Source organism: Protopterus annectens, chromosome 5.part1 (assembly GCF_019279795.1).
Source record: "Protopterus annectens isolate FY-2018-M chromosome 5.part1, PAN1.0, whole genome shotgun sequence".
NCBI classification, from domain to species: Eukaryota; Metazoa; Chordata; order Ceratodontiformes; family Protopteridae; genus Protopterus; species Protopterus annectens.
The window spans coordinates 794,820,702-794,836,501 of NC_056736.1; the positions used below are offsets into that span (position 1 = coordinate 794,820,702).

General features: G+C 38.3%; 1 protein-coding gene across 4 annotated transcripts in view; it reads right to left on the minus strand.

The window, feature by feature from the left end:
• Positions 1–15,800, minus strand: part of TTLL7 (tubulin tyrosine ligase like 7) — a 1,782,535-nt gene that overhangs the window by 1,342,632 nt on the left and 424,103 nt on the right. The window contains exon 1 of one of the 4 annotated variants that reach the window (XM_044073410.1): positions 5,053–5,105. The exons of the other annotated variants lie outside the window; for them this stretch is intronic. The gene's annotated coding sequence lies outside the window, so the exon portion shown is untranslated. Of the gene's footprint in view, positions 1–5,052; positions 5,106–15,800 lie in introns of those variants that run through there. 4 annotated transcript variants of the gene reach the window in all.

Genomic DNA, 15,800 nt, shown 5'->3' on the forward strand with positions numbered 1-15,800 from the left:
GAAGTCACCAATCTATCTACAGCATGTCTTGTGTTTAAACTGTGAAACCAAAGTCATTAATGATTATTTTAAATACATACTTACTGTCTACAACAATTTTTTTTTTTTTTTTAATTAAACAATTCAATTGTTATGGTATACATTTATCTGCAAATATACAATGAATTAAAAAACTGAACTGCTGGTGAGAAAGGCAAAATAACTAAGCATAAACAAAAAAAAAACTTTTCTGCTGGAAAGAAGGAATGAAAGCTTGGACGCGGGTTTTTATTTAAGCACGTTCATTCTTTTTAATATTCACAAGAATTTCTTCAGGATAAAACCCCATCACAACACCATTTTTAAATGAAGTGCCATTAAAACCACATAATCTTTGGAACCATTCATTCCTTGTCTTTCAGTTCCTGGGTTACTTAAATGTTAGTAATGTTTTATTAGAATGCTGTGAGATATATTGGTAGGTTAAATTTTGTGCAGACAAATAACTGGGATTAAATGAATCTGGAAATGTGAAATGCTTTTTGCAGAGATTTTAAAGGCTTGTATTTTTTACAATGTAAGAGTGTTTTGTATTGACACTTGTTTTTAATGAGATACTCTTTGATACCATGTAATATTTTTAACAGTGTTGCTTTAACTCAGGAACTAAAAAAACAAGAAATGATTGGTTCCAAAGATCATGTGGTTTTAATGGCACTATATTTAAAAATGGTGGTGTGGTGATGGGTTTTTATTCTGAAGAAGTTCTTGTGAATATTAAAAAGAAGGAAAGCGCTTAACATAAAAGCCTGTGTCTGAGCTTTCCTCCGTGCTTTCCATAGAACAGTTTTTTGGTTTATTGTTGCATTGTTCTAAAACCGCAGTTTGCTATAAAATAACTAAGCATAACTGATTAAGTCTTGCGAGAATATTCTACTTCTAATTCTGTTGTTCTGAAATCCATCTAGACAGCCACAAACATAAATACTTCTAAAACATCATTCATACAAAAAAAGTATTTATTAGTCATTAATAAAAGCTTAGAAATATACCAGCAGAATTTGCCTTGTGATTAACTACATTTTAATTTTATCATTTTCTATGGCGTAAGACAGTTTACTCTTTGAGCAAATACATATCAAGTAATTGCAAGGAAGGCTATCAGAAAAGTTTGCATTGCACACATAACAGTGGTAACACAACAAAACACTATAAATATTTTCACACACCAGCAAAATTAAATGCAATTTATCCAGCACATTTAGGTAATTGCTGAAGATTGCAGAAGTGAGACCATGGCTGAAACAGAAGCATGTTTTCTTATAGTTCATAGGTTCACAGTTTACTACTAGGCTAACTGCCCCTGCGAGCCATTTTAAGCCTAGCTAGTTATCCCTTGTGAGACTCAAATGCTGCACCTTGTGTTTGTAAGGCAAACACCTTAGCCATTAAGCCACCCTCCCAACCTCCCATTGGTCATCTTAAGGCTTGTTCTCATTTAGAGAATCCATTAAAGATGCAGTGAAAGGGATAACAAATTAGAAGTAAAGAAAGAAAATTTGACTTTGGAGTATTGAACAGAACCACATATTTTCACTACTTAACTGGAGTTCTTTTCAATGATAAGCGTAGCAGCTAAGAAGACAATTATGAACAGATGGAAGCAACATCGGGAAGCTAGTAGGAAGGACTTCATAGGTTTGATAGCAGGGATAACAGCTGGCACAGAGATAGCCATATTAGAGAAAAACAAAAATGTGTAAACAGATGGTTTCTATGGTTAAATTACATAGAAGGACATAGTAACAGAGTTTACATTGAACCTACAGTTTGTTAACCGTAGCTGTTATAGTTATACTTATTAGCGTTAACCCAACCCAACATGTGTTTATTTTTATTATTTTATGTTATTTACTTAGTTCCTTTTTTTCATAAATGTTCTTTTTAATTATTTTTAGATGATGTAGATAAGATGTATATACTTAACTGTTTATTAGTTTCATCAATATTCTATTAATTGCCTTACTGAATAACTAGAACAAGGAAACAGTGCATGAGTCAAATCTCCTGCTATAAGCTCTCAATCACATTAGGTAACAGCTCAAATTACCCGATGGTGCATCAGTAGCGGTGTCGCCTCACAGCAAGAAGTTCTCCTGTTCGATTCTCGGCTGGAGCGCCTTCTGTGTGGAGTCTGCATGTCCTCCCCATGGTCGAGTGGCGTTTGAAAGACATACATGAATGGGAATGCCTTCGTTGAAGGTTGGGCGTCGGGCTGGCACCTTGGCACCATAAACATCTACTGCCAATCATTAGCAGACCGGAGTTCCGCTGTGGCGACCTCTAACCAGGAAAAACCGAAAGAAGAACAAACAACAACTTTGACAGCTGGGGAAGTTAGGTGTGAAGGGGGATGGGAAAATGGGAAAGGAGTCAAAGGAGTACAATTCAGGCTTTAAAAAAACACTGTAAGTTAGCCATTCTAAAAATAAGCGGCAGTAAAAAGCATTTTGAAAGTCTGTTCTGTGGCATTTGCACTGTTTGTGTTTTAAGTAGTCACTGAATGGCATGAAATGTTACTTAAAAATGAATGAAAGACAATAGTGTATGCATGCAGAATCAATGCAGTGACAGGAGCTTTAGGAAAAAAATAGGCCTGTCTGATGTAATGTTTTACAGACAAGTACTGCATTGTAGAACACCTAGAGGCAGACTAAACAATCAGAATTATTTCAACATGCCAGACCCTATGTGGTCAGACTCAGAAATTATGTATAAAAATATTTAAAAACCTGTAAATAGTCCCAGAGTCTTGTTAAAATGTAGGAAACTCCAAACCATGAAGAAATAAACATGCCTTTTGAGTCTGTGGGTGCGGTTCTCCTCATAGAAAGAAAAATTTACATGATAATAAGCACCATACATGAGGACTGCACTGCTTGCAGACATGGCAGTGATAAAAATAAAAGTAGGTTGTTGAAAAAAAAATTATAGCTCTACTGCTCAGCAGCAGTAAAGAAGAAGAGAGTGAAAATCAGCTATGAATGATTATTGTATATCATAATCCAGCCCACTAGAAGTCTATATTGTAACAAAACTGAAATACTATGATCCAAAATGCAGCAGCTCCTTATAGACTAACTTTATTCAGGAAAATATGTGAAGGTCCTGGTGGCTAGCCAGCTACTCATATTTCAAACATGGTACAATGACAACAAATCCATCATCTGCACTTTGAAGAGATAGAACTAAAACTGACACATCTACATCTAAGACTGCAACTCATGTTCACTCTCTCTCTCCATCTGTACTCCACTCACTGTATCATTTACTTTCATATTTATATCAATTACTTGACTAGTTACCATCTGCCTTATATCGATGTACCTGCTTTCTTGAACTCAAGTCATTCTTTGCTATCTGTATAAAGTTTTTTATGTTTTTACATCTGTGTATGTACTTGAAATGCATGCAATTTTTATGTTTTCTGTATAAAGTTTGTACATGTCTGCATGTAACTCATGCAATCTGTATGTAATCTGTATAAAGTTTGTACATATCCGTATGTAACTGGAGCTTTTCTCTCGGGGCCTCCGCTGAAAATGGGTTCTTTTTGATCCAGTTGGACCTTCCCAGTAAACAAATGTTAAATAAATAAATGAATAGTTTACTAATTAAACCGTGAGTGCAAAGATGCCTAAGATCTAGTTTTCAATACTCAATAACAGTAAAGCACCATTTGTACACCTCGGTTTCTAAAGATATTGTTACAACACTTTCTCAGAGACAGAAAGCAGTTTACCAAAGCAATCTAGTCCACCCACATAGCGCTAGTGCACCTTCCACCAAGACAAGATGGGGAGCTGCAGCCACCAGCCAGACAACACATACAGTAGCAAATATGCTAGAAAATGTCAGAAATCAATTAAGTACACCAGCTATCATGGAAAAAGTATATAGATTTCCGAATGACTAAATCAAATAATACTCTGCTACACCCTATTAAAGTATTAAAGTTTAAAATGCAACTACAATGCAGTTTGACAGTTTCTGCAAATTTATCTGACTGACCCTACTTTTAAAATTATGTTAATAAAATACTTGCGTGACTTAGTTTAACCGATCTGAGTAGCGATCAGTCTTGGCCAGTACAATATATATTTTCACCTATATAATTAGAACTAAAACTATCCATCCATCCACAAATCTCAAGTGTACCTCATTACGAGGAACATACTTCATTTGGGGTCTTAAAAAGTTCACGTCCCTCGAAGTTCCTCAAAGTTCCACATTGAAAGACTCTGTCACACATTCAGTGTTAGGAATTGTTTAAGTTAAATCCATTGTAAATAGAAATGAATCATATTAAGTCATTGTATGACCTTACTAGTTGAAGTTGTTAGTAAGCCATTAATATGTGTTCCACATTTTGCCCATTTGTTCCACATTATGAGGGCTAGTGTTCCTCATTTTGGAGATGGAAGGCTGAGAGCTACCTTTTCCCATTTTTTGCACGTGGGGTCGGGGTGTCACTTCAACAGTAACAATCATCTACAGCCAATATTCAAACCGCCTAGTAACTAGCCCTGCCGCTGGTGTTTCTTCCATACCACGCATACACTCTCTCTCTCTCTCTCACACACACACAAACACACACACGGCCAATTAAGAGTGACCAATCCATATAATGCATGTCTTTGTTTCTCACTTTTTTCCATGCAGAACGTCCCATCCTGATAATTTTTTCCTAGACTTCGAGTGGAACGGAGCATTACAATTTTTCTCTAGCCTGACGTGCCCTCAAATAACAGTTACAGTGAGTTCACACGCAGCAAGGGCATCTGTTCAATCTATTATAGGTCTTTCTAGTTATATCTTCCTACGTGATCTATGCATTTAAAGCAATGAGGGCTCTAAACCGCACAGCACCCCCCCCCCCCCCCCCCAAGGACTACGATAATGCAGACATCACACTCCTTTCTAGTAATGTACCTGCCGACACACTGTGCTAAACTACAGTACTTTTTTTCAGAAATAATTTACTACAGAAACTCAAATTACTTTTTCACTTACGTAAAGAAATACACTTGTCCAGGGTACATCTGCAAATTCAACCGTGCCGTGCCACCCTCCGCCACGTACCCCCAGAAACCGAGGGCACCATACCAACACTGATTTTGCGCGTGCTTACTGCGTTGCTATGGCTGCAGAAGGACGACGATAGAACACCGGAAATTTACCCGTTCGCTGTCTATGAATTTACAATTGAACTTTTGATTTGTAGAATTACTACAGCAGCAAACATTCACGTCGTACAGCTGTTAGATGTTTTTGATGTATGTGAAGATATAAATTCATAATTCATACTCCCACAGACCGACAATTAAAAATGTGTTAGAATTTTCACAAATCTAGTTGGATCATCCAAATATTCTTCTGCTAATAACATGGCCTTTCAACTTGTTTGCTCAAACATTCTGGTTAAGTAGGGGAACAAACGGCGAATAAAAAACAGTGCCCATTTTAAATATTACTTTATTCTCTTAAAAATACTGTATATTATTATCTACTACAGTTTGTAAGCCAAATGTTACGTGTTAATTGTAATTTTATTGCCTGTATTATTTGAGCTTTTCTCCCCGGGCCTCCGCTGAAAATGAACATATATCCTTAGTCGGACTTCAGCGGTCAACAAATGTAAAATAAAATAAGTAAATAATAGAAGAGCAGGTTTTGCATAAATATGCACTTCCTGAACAATAAGTATGAAACTCTGATGTCTGGTACTATTGATTGACTGTAATCCTCAGCCATTTACTGGAAAATCAAAACTATTATGAGGAATGGAAAAAATATGAAACAAAAATAGGGACCTTCTACAAAATACTTTATACTTGAGAGGTATGTGCCATAATTTAGGCATAATATTATGATTATTAACCTTGCCTACTTTTCATAAAGCTGGCTAATGGGCTGCTGCTTTCTTACCATATACTTATGCCCCCGGTCCAGTTATACCTATTTCGCCCAATAAGACCCCCTACTCCATCAAGGGGCCACACACTAGACTACGCCAGGGCCATTATGCTTATGCAGCCTAGATGTTTGCCTGGTGATATTGTAGTTGAGGGCCTCACCAGATGCACAGTAGCAAGCCCCGCCCCAAACCCACTCCCCTGATATGTCATTCATGAATATGCATTCCCTCCGAATGTACAACCGAAAAAAAGGGCACTGAACTGGTGAGGCCCTTGACTACAATATCGTCGGAAAAAAAACCTGTCGGTCTACAGTGAATCGTGCCTCTCATCCTCCCATCTCCAAAATGGGAAACGAGATTTTGCAGGACAAACCATACCCACGACCACCGAAAAGAACCTAACTTACTGTTTTGCCAACATAAAAAAACTGTATTCAAATGGCATCTGCTGTTGTTTATTCCTGTTCGAATAATAAGTGAATATTCATAGCGATGTCTTCACACTGACTTCATGAATATTCTCCTGGTATTCGGCATGTTAGCTCGAGGGGGCACTGCAGCTCAGTAAATACTAATGGTAAAGAAATGGGATAGATATACTGTTTGTCCTGCAAAATCTCATTTTACCACAAAAATGTCCCAGTCTGGGCAACTAAAAAGGTGGCAAGGCTAAAGTATGGTCGCCAGTTTTTCAACAACATTTAGTTTCTGAACTGCATTAAATAATGAAACTTAACATCATATTTTTATGAGGGGCAGGGAAGAAATCGGTCGTTTGTGTACATTTAATATTTTTATCCCATGAATGCACGAGCAAATTAAATATGCAGACTAGGTTGTCACTCAATTTGCGACACGCCCACTTCTGCACGAATGGAACTGGTGAGGCCCTCAACTACAATATCACCGTTTGCCTTACAGACACTACAGCAAAGTGCAAGGCATTTTCCTACTGGTTGTCCTGTTCCCATGGTAGATATAAGTTGTTAGTGGGGCTGACATTTCCCATTTTGCTCTGTACCAGTACTACTAATTGCAGATTCAAATACCTTGTATGGATTTTGGGGTTAGCTGCTTATATTCTCATAGTGGTCAGATACTGTTGCAGAGTGCTCTTTAATTGTAAAGAAATTGCCAGAAAACCAAACATTTTATGAGGAAAAAGGCCAAAACTATAAGGCAAAAATCTGGACATTCTACAAAATTCAGGACAGTTGAGAAGTATGACTGCTTCTTCTAATGTCTCCAAATCTTTTGGATTTCTAATACCATGATGAGAATGGACCCCATTCCTAAGTCAAAGTATGATTAAAGTTCATGAAATTAGTATTGTTTCAATCTTTGATGTCAGCCAAAAGTGCTCTTCGCAGCACCTGCGATGTGTCCAGTAATGACTCCTTCTGCAATTCATACGGGGTTACATGGATTGGTTGTTGTTGTTGTCTTTCGGATTTTCCCGGTTAGGGGTCGCCACAGCGGAACTCTGGTCTGCTAATAATTGGCAGTAGATTTTGACGAATGCCGAGGTGCCAGCTCGACATTCAACCTTCAATGAAGGCACGCCCATTTACGCATGTCTTTCGAACGCCCACCCAACCGCGGGGAGGACATGCAGACTCCACACAGAAGGAACTCCCCGCACTCCAGCCAAGAACATATCTAAATATGACTGTAAATTATTTTTTATAAGACCCACTGCTCCTATTACTATTGGAACTGTCTGGGTATCTTTCTTCCATATTGCTCTCGTTTCTGCCTGGAGATCCTGGTATTTTATGACTTTGTGTCTCTCTGTATGCAAGACACTATAGTCACTGGGTGTGGTGATTTCAATGATCAATGCTACTTTTGTCTTCTTTTCTTGGACCACTATATCCAGTTTTCTAGCATCTATCTTTTGAACTGTTGGCAATGGGTGATTCCATGTGATATAAACTTCATCATTTTCTACGATGCTTTGTGGCTCATGTTTCCAGTGTTTTTCAGCCACTTCGATACCATAATGTTTGCACAATCTCCAGTGCAACAGTCTCGCCACATTATTATGCCTTTCAATATGCAGTCCTTCTGCCATTAGTGTGTCGCAACCAGCAACAAGATGTGTGACTGTTTCCAATTCGGTTTTACAAAACCTACATTTGTCTGTTTCTCGCACATGTTCAATGGATTTTGTAAACCATTGTGTAAGTAGCCCACTATCTTCGGCTGCCAATATTAACCTTTCATTTCGCCTCTCCTTAACCATTCATGCGTTCCTTCTTGAGCAACATGAGGCTCTTCCAGAAGTTTTCTATACTTGCAACTATATTTATGTTTTTTTCCACATGTCTTGCCTTCTCATCTGGTCCTTCACCTTATATTCTTTCTTTTGTTTTTTGGCATATTCAATTTCTTCCTGGTATTTATGTACTTCTGGTTTGATTTCCATTCCTGCTTGATGTCGATATGCTTCTTCTAAATTAAGCAGAGAAGTCATCTTAGATTTATTCTCCTCATGTTTCAAAACTTTCACTACATTTGGATCTTGTGAAGTCAGTAGATATGTGTGGAGTCCCACGATTGCAGATCTATACATGTAATCAATTTCAAGGAGGACCATTCCTCCTTCGGAACAGGGAATATATAATCTTAGTATACACTGATTCTTATAAATCATTTGGTGAGCATGAAGAATTCTTCTTGTTTTAATTTCTAATCTATCCAACACTTTTTGGGGCCAGCCAATCACTCCAAACCTGTACATTAGGACAGGAAGAGCAAATTGATTTATAGCATGGATCTTGTTCCTAGATGTCAATGCTGTTCTCAGGATTACGTTAAGACTTCTGAAGTATTCCTTACCGAGTTTTATTCACATTTGTTCATGTTTTATTACTAATCCTTCATCAGTTCCCACATATTTATACACTCTCTCTTGCTCAAGTTCTTTAATATCACATTCTTGTCCCAAACTGATGTTTTCCTGGTGCTGCAGTTTTCCTTTTTAAAGGTTGCTTTTGCACATTTATCAAGACCAAATGGCATTCTAATATCATCTGAAAAAGTTTTGACAACGTGCAGCTATACTTTCTGTTCCTCATCTGATGAGCTATACAGTTTTAAATCATCAACAAAGAGAAGATGAGAAGTCATTAGACTTTGTTGTTTTCTAGGAGCCAAATTGTAGCCATGGCCTAAGCTGTTTAATGGATTAATAGCAAGACAGAATAGCAACGGTGACAGAGAGTCACCCTGGAATATCCCCTTTTGAATTTTTATCCCTGGGATAATAATCTGTCCTTTATCATGGCTTAATTGCTAAGTTGTCTGCCATTGTTTCATGGTTACTGTAATGTAGTCAATCAGTGTAGGGTATATCTTATACATTTTAAGCACTCTTTTATCCATGAATGTGGGATACTATCAAATGCTTTTCTGTAGTCAGTCCATGCCATACTTAGATTCCTCCCCTTTTTACAGTTCTCCACTATAACTTTAACAACAAATGATCCTTTGTTCCATATGACTTTCTTTTATTGCCCTTTTGTTCTACTGCCATAATTGAGTTTTCTTCTAAATGACTATAAACTCTGTCGGCATCAGTTCTTGTGTATAGTTTATACATCGGCAGAAGGCTAGTTATTGGTCTATAATTTTTAGGGTAGCTTGCAGGTTCACTCTTAAGTAAGAGCATTGTTTTGCCTGTTGTTAACCAGTGAGGTGTCTGTTCAGGGTGCGCATATAAATAGTTCTCACTCATGGCTAAATCCTTGTGCAAAGATGTTAATACTTTTAACCAAAAGTTAGGTACTGCATCTGGGCCTGGGGTTTTCCAGATAGAGGCTTTTCTTAACTTTGTTTCCATCTCACTGGTTGTTATTTCTTCCCATTTCATATCCTGTACCTTTAAACTTTTTTATTCTTTCTTTTACTTCTATCCATTTAGCATCTTTGTTATGTTCCACAGGATCTTCATAGATACTTCTCCAAAATGTATCTTCTTCCTCTTTTTTTGGTGGTCTTTCAATTTCTTTTACCTTATTTCCCAATTCTGTATAAAACTTTTTTGGGTCATCAATAAATTGCTTATTTTGTACTTTTTCCTTATATTTATCTGTGTGTCTTCTAAGTTTTTCCACCTGTGCTGAAATTTTTAGTTTGTTATTTGTGATAGTGCATGATAGATCCTAGTCTGTTCTAATACTATGCATTGCTTTAATCACATCTATCTTTTTTAGTATTTTTGTTGATCTATTCCTTCTTCTATAATATTCTAACAGTGACACTTCTTGTCTTAATTGCTTTATAGTTTTCTCTATTTGATAACTCCATGATGGCATTCGATTTCTCCCCTTCCTTTCCTTCACTACCCTGTGATCTTGTGGTAGAACTTTATCAGTTATTAATTTAGCAGCACAGTAGTATATCCTGTTTACCTCTGTTACATCACATGGATCTCTATGGCCAGTCCTAATTACTGCATTCATTTGTTTTATCAGACATAATACTTTTTTGGGGTTTTATTGACCTTCTGCACTCTAGGGCGGCCATGGTGGTGCAGCGGTTAGCATTGCCACCTCACTGCAAGAGGTTCTCTGGTTCGATTCTTGGCTGGGGTGCCTTCTTTGCGGAGTCTGCATGTCCTCCCTGTGATCACATGGGTTTCATCCAGGTGCTTCGTTTTCCTTCCACATCCCAAAGACATGCTGTAGGTGGACTGAACACTCTAAATTGGCCCTAGGTGTGAGTGTGTGCATGTATGTGCCTTCTGTGGTAGGTTGGGTGCCGGGCTGCAACTCAACACCATAAAACTTCACTGCCAATTGTTCTGCCGGCCATTGTTCCACCGTGGCGACCACTAACTGGGATAAGCCGAAAGGAGATGATGATGACTGACCTTCTGCAGTCTATTTCTCTCATTGATCTTTAATATATCTATCCATGTCAATTAAATCAAGCAACTCTTCTCTTTGCTCATTTTATTCCAAACTGAGGGCACATCCCTTATTTTCCATTTCCTGTGGGCATTCTATAGAAAGGGTTGGGAGGGTGGCCTAATGATTAAGGTGTCTGCCTTACACACACGAGGTGCAGGGTTTGAGTCTCACAAGGGATAATTGGCTAGGCTTAACATGGCTCACAAGGGCAGTTAGCTTAGTACTAACCTATGAACCTAAGTTCTACAGCATCTTCCTGTGGCACATTCTCTTCAATTTCATCCTGTGTCATTTGTTGCTCTGTGATATGGGAACTCACTGGCCTATCACTCCTCAACATAGACTGCATCAGAGTTTCCACAGTTTCCTGTTCCTTTCCATGCTGTCTAGCTTCAAGTGAACATTTATACTGGTTTCCTATGGAAGGCTCCAAAATATCTTGATATGGCACCTGACCAATTGCTTCCTGTTGCACTGGTTTCCCCTTAATTTGGATATCCATTGCTCTATCCTGTTGTGGTGATTACTGCATTCAATTTTCTACACTGAATCCTTCTCTTTGCAGCTGCTCCATAACCTCAATTTCTATTTCTTTGACTTCACTATTACTAATCTCTTTTTCTACTTTACCTCTTAGTCTTCTTATTTTTTTGTATTGTAAAGATTTCCATGTCTGAGTTCCTTTGCCTGTATTTCTCTTCAAATATCTTTGGTGCTGCTCTTTTTGCATTGGTTAGTTTTGTTTTCTCCTTTACATAAATATTACACCATATTAAATCTCTTTTCCTTTCCCATGCCCATATTTGCTCTTTACGTGTCTCCTGATCTTCTTGCTTTTCCTTGTTCCAGGGACTTGCCCCATCATGCTGTGATGTAGTTTATTTTGTTCCAAACAGATCAAAGTTTCTTGGTCTATATACTGTTTATCAGAAATATGTTGTATTAATGAACTCAATTTTTTATTTGAAGCTTTTGACAGTTGTTCCTGCAGAAGTATTTTCTTTCCTCTAATTTCTCTCTTAATTATTTTGTATATATTGTGTCTGGAAATTCTGGGCTTTTCACAGAATAGTAGCAATACAAAATTTCTTTCTTCTCCTCAACAGTTCACTCTATCATCTTTATGGCTCTTCTTTGGCCAATCATTTTTTGTGATTTTTGTGGACTGCTACTTCCTTCTACAACAGGGGGGCCATCCTCCCCCTGGGCCTGGCCTAGCCCCATTGTAGGAATGTTTCCGTATTTTGAGGATTCTACACTGTCATTTTTTCCAGTCCTGGCACCAGTGTGCCTACTAGGATTGGACACTTTTTTATCCTGGGTCTTGTGCACCCAGCTATCTTTTTTATTTTTGATTTACTTCTGTCCATCACGTATGTCATATAAATACAGCCTATATATCAGTGTCACCTTAGTGAGATTTTGTGAAAAACAGGGTCTACTTCATGAAGGTACTCACCAAGACTTGAGGATGAACTCGGTTTCAGCACTACTCTCCTTTGCTTGCTGACTTTTCATTTTTCCATTAGGACCCCTGTATTTCCTTTGTGACCCTTGATATGGCCAGAAAAGAGCGGCATATATTAGTCCTCCTACCCAGCTAAATGTTCAGAAATAGTTATAACTGAGGTGGTGTGTTAACAATGTAATTTCTAAGGCGAGAACCTGGTTATTATTGTTGTTCAGTATTCTGAGAAACTTCAGTTCTATGTGGTTTTGTTGAAGCATATTGGCTATAACAAGATATCAGAATTAACTGTGTAAAGACCCCTCCCGCCCATTTAGAGCAAGTACGGGAGATACCTAGAAGCTCATTAAGTAAGAAAGGGGCTAATATGAGAATGAAAATATATAACGGATGTTAAAAATGTTCATGCTATTTTTGGCCACCCATTTTTCCCAAAACTATTAAGCTCAGCCCCACTGACTCATTTGTCCAGTACTTCCTGGCATTTGAGGAGATTAGACATGGGAGGCAAGAGCTGGAGACCATGATGTGTCAGAAGATTTTACCAGGTTTCATGTTTTAAAATCAGCCTGCTTCTTAGTAGCATGATCTGCTTGGAGTTGCCTGCAGAACCTCTCAAAGACTCTGGAGTGCATATGGTGTTTAACTTACAAAGATTGTTATTTAAAGTTTGTTAGGCAAGTTAGAGATCTGATCCACCTATATAACCTTTAGGCTCAGCACATCAGGAATATAACAACAAAAAAGCAATAAACTTTAATCAGTAACAACACAACAATGGTAATTTAAGAGCAAGCATGCACAGAAGTATAAATCAGGATAATATATGGCGTAAATGAACACAATCATAAGTAGATGTGATTGAAAGAATTCAGTCAATAAAATCAGCAATATGAGTAGCTATACATTGTCATAATACACTATGTTTCTACAGAGAACATAAATTATATAGAAATAACAAATATTCTTTACATCACATGCCCAGCAAAAAACTGGGCATGGAATATAAAGAATGGTAAAGCATGAATCAAACGAGGGGAATAAGGGAAAGGAGGGAGACAGAAAAGAAAAAAAATAAGAGTGCGGATGGAGAGTCAAGGGGGATGTGTGCAGCTATCTCCTACCCAGGTTTAAGAGAGTGAGACACTACTACTACTGGAGTCTGAGAACATGTTGCCTGGTAAGCCAGGGTATACCCACCTGCTAAAGCATTATGTAGACACAAAATCTCTGTTGAAACAGGCCTCTTATAGTGTGGCTAATTAAGTTAAACAGATACTAAACTGAAATACACATGTTGGATCTGGGGATATTCCAGAAGTAAAGTAGTTTACTTTTGATGTAACATGTCTTATAACAGTATAAGCTAATATAGTTGATTTTTAATACACACTAATATCATATATTCCTAATATTTAATATGAAATAGTCTTAAATCCAGGAGGCCAGTATGGAGGAAGGGTTTATGGTGGCAGGTGGAAGGAAGGTTAGATTAGGGGAACCACAGAATGGTCCAAACTGGGCCACTAAATTGCTAAGTCTGGTCCTGCTTATGCCGAGCAGCAGTGGACAGAAATATAATACATCATTTTTATTTACTTACTGAATATTTTGTGCCTTTCAGTGTAAAATACCAGAATGCAAATTGCCATGTGGTACTATTCCTGAAGTGTGGCAAATGCAGCCTGTAAAAGACAACTACACATATCTGTCTCCTTATTTTATTGGGCTTAAGCACCCAGTTATTACTTGGTGGTAAGTGTGGCAGGTTAAGATGAAGTGCATTTAAAACCTCCCCTAAATCTTTCTAGAGCTTAATTTATCAGAAAACTGCATCATTGTGTTGTATATTGGATCATCAATACATGTTTTACAAGTACTGTAGAATTTAACCTCAGTTCATGGGTAAGTACTAGATTAGCTGCCATTGTACTGCATATTAAGCTTAGCCAATTTCCCTTTTCAAAAAGTACAGTTGTGTACACCTACCATAAATGTAGATGTTTGAGTGTCTTCACTGTTGCAGTCATGACTGCAGGGTTCTCCCCTGCCGGCAGGCAGCCCTCGGTCGGCCAGAATCCCAAAGTCTGGGTCCGGCGTCGGCTGTTCAACCCTGCTCCCTGACGTCAGAGCGCCAGGAGTACAAAGCTGACAGCCGACGCCATCTTCTCCAGTTTTTCTTGCCCCAGATGTCAGGAGTCCCAAAATGAAAATGGTCCCTAAACCTATGCAAATACACCTCAGAAGAATGGTGAAAAAAAAAAAGGAACCACACAAAAGTAAAAATAAGAGGGGACAGGAGGGAGGGAAATCCAGACTGCAACAGTGAAGACACTCGAACATCTACATTTATGGTAGGTGTACACAACTGTACTATGTTCATCGTGTTTCACTGTTGCAGTCATGACTGTAGGGTAAAATCTCAAAGCTGAAAGAAAGGGAGGTGGTCACAAAGAAAGAGGGGTGGCTAAAAGGCCCTGCAAGACTGCAGAGGCAAAGCCTGCCCTAGACTTAGAGTAGAGAGGCAAATTGTAGTGCTTAGAGAAAGTATGCACTGAACTCCAAGTTGCAGCTTCCAAAATGTCCTTGGTAGGAACTCCCCTGAGGAAGGCTGCAGAAGTGGCAGCAGCTCTGGTGGAATGAGTCCGTATGCTCCCTGGGATTTGCTTTCCATGGTGTGAATAACAAAATCTGATTCCATGAGCAATCCATTTAGAAATGGTCTGTTTAGAAATGGCTTTACCTTGGGAACTTGAAGCATAAGAGACAAACAATTGTTCTGATTTTCTAATGTCCTTGGTTCTGTTCAGGTAAAAACGTAGCTGGCGATGTACATCCAAGGAATGTAAGATCCTTTCCTCTTTATTTTGAGGAGTGGGGAAAAAGGTTGGCAAGTGGATAGTTTGATTTAAAGCCACTTTAGAAACCACCTTAGGCATGAAAGTCGGATTAGTTCTCAAAGATACCCTGTCTTGATGAAAAATAATATAGGGTTCCACCGCCATAAGAGCTTGTAACTCTGAAACTCTCCTGGCAGAGGTTAGTGCCAACAGGATAGCTGTCTTCCAAGATAAAAACTTGATGTCAGCAGAAGCAGCAGGCTCAAAAGGAGGCAAGGTTAGTTTTTCCAAAACATAATTGAGATCCCAAGCAGGAAGAGGAGGAGATCTAGGAGGTCGTAAGTTCTTAGCTCCTCTGAGGAACTGTCTCATGAGCTGGTGGGAAAAGATGGGAGGGTCTGTATTATAATGAGCAGAAATAGCAGAAGCATGGATCTTAATGGAAGAGAAAGAGAGACCCTTATGTAAGAGATCCGTCAAGTAAAGTAGAATTAAAGTAATGTTAGGAAGAAGAGGATCAGAATCCTGAGCCTGCATCCAGGAACAAAATCTTTTCCATTTTCCTGCATAAGATTTCCTAGTGCTAGGACATCTGGGTTCTAAAATGACATCCATAA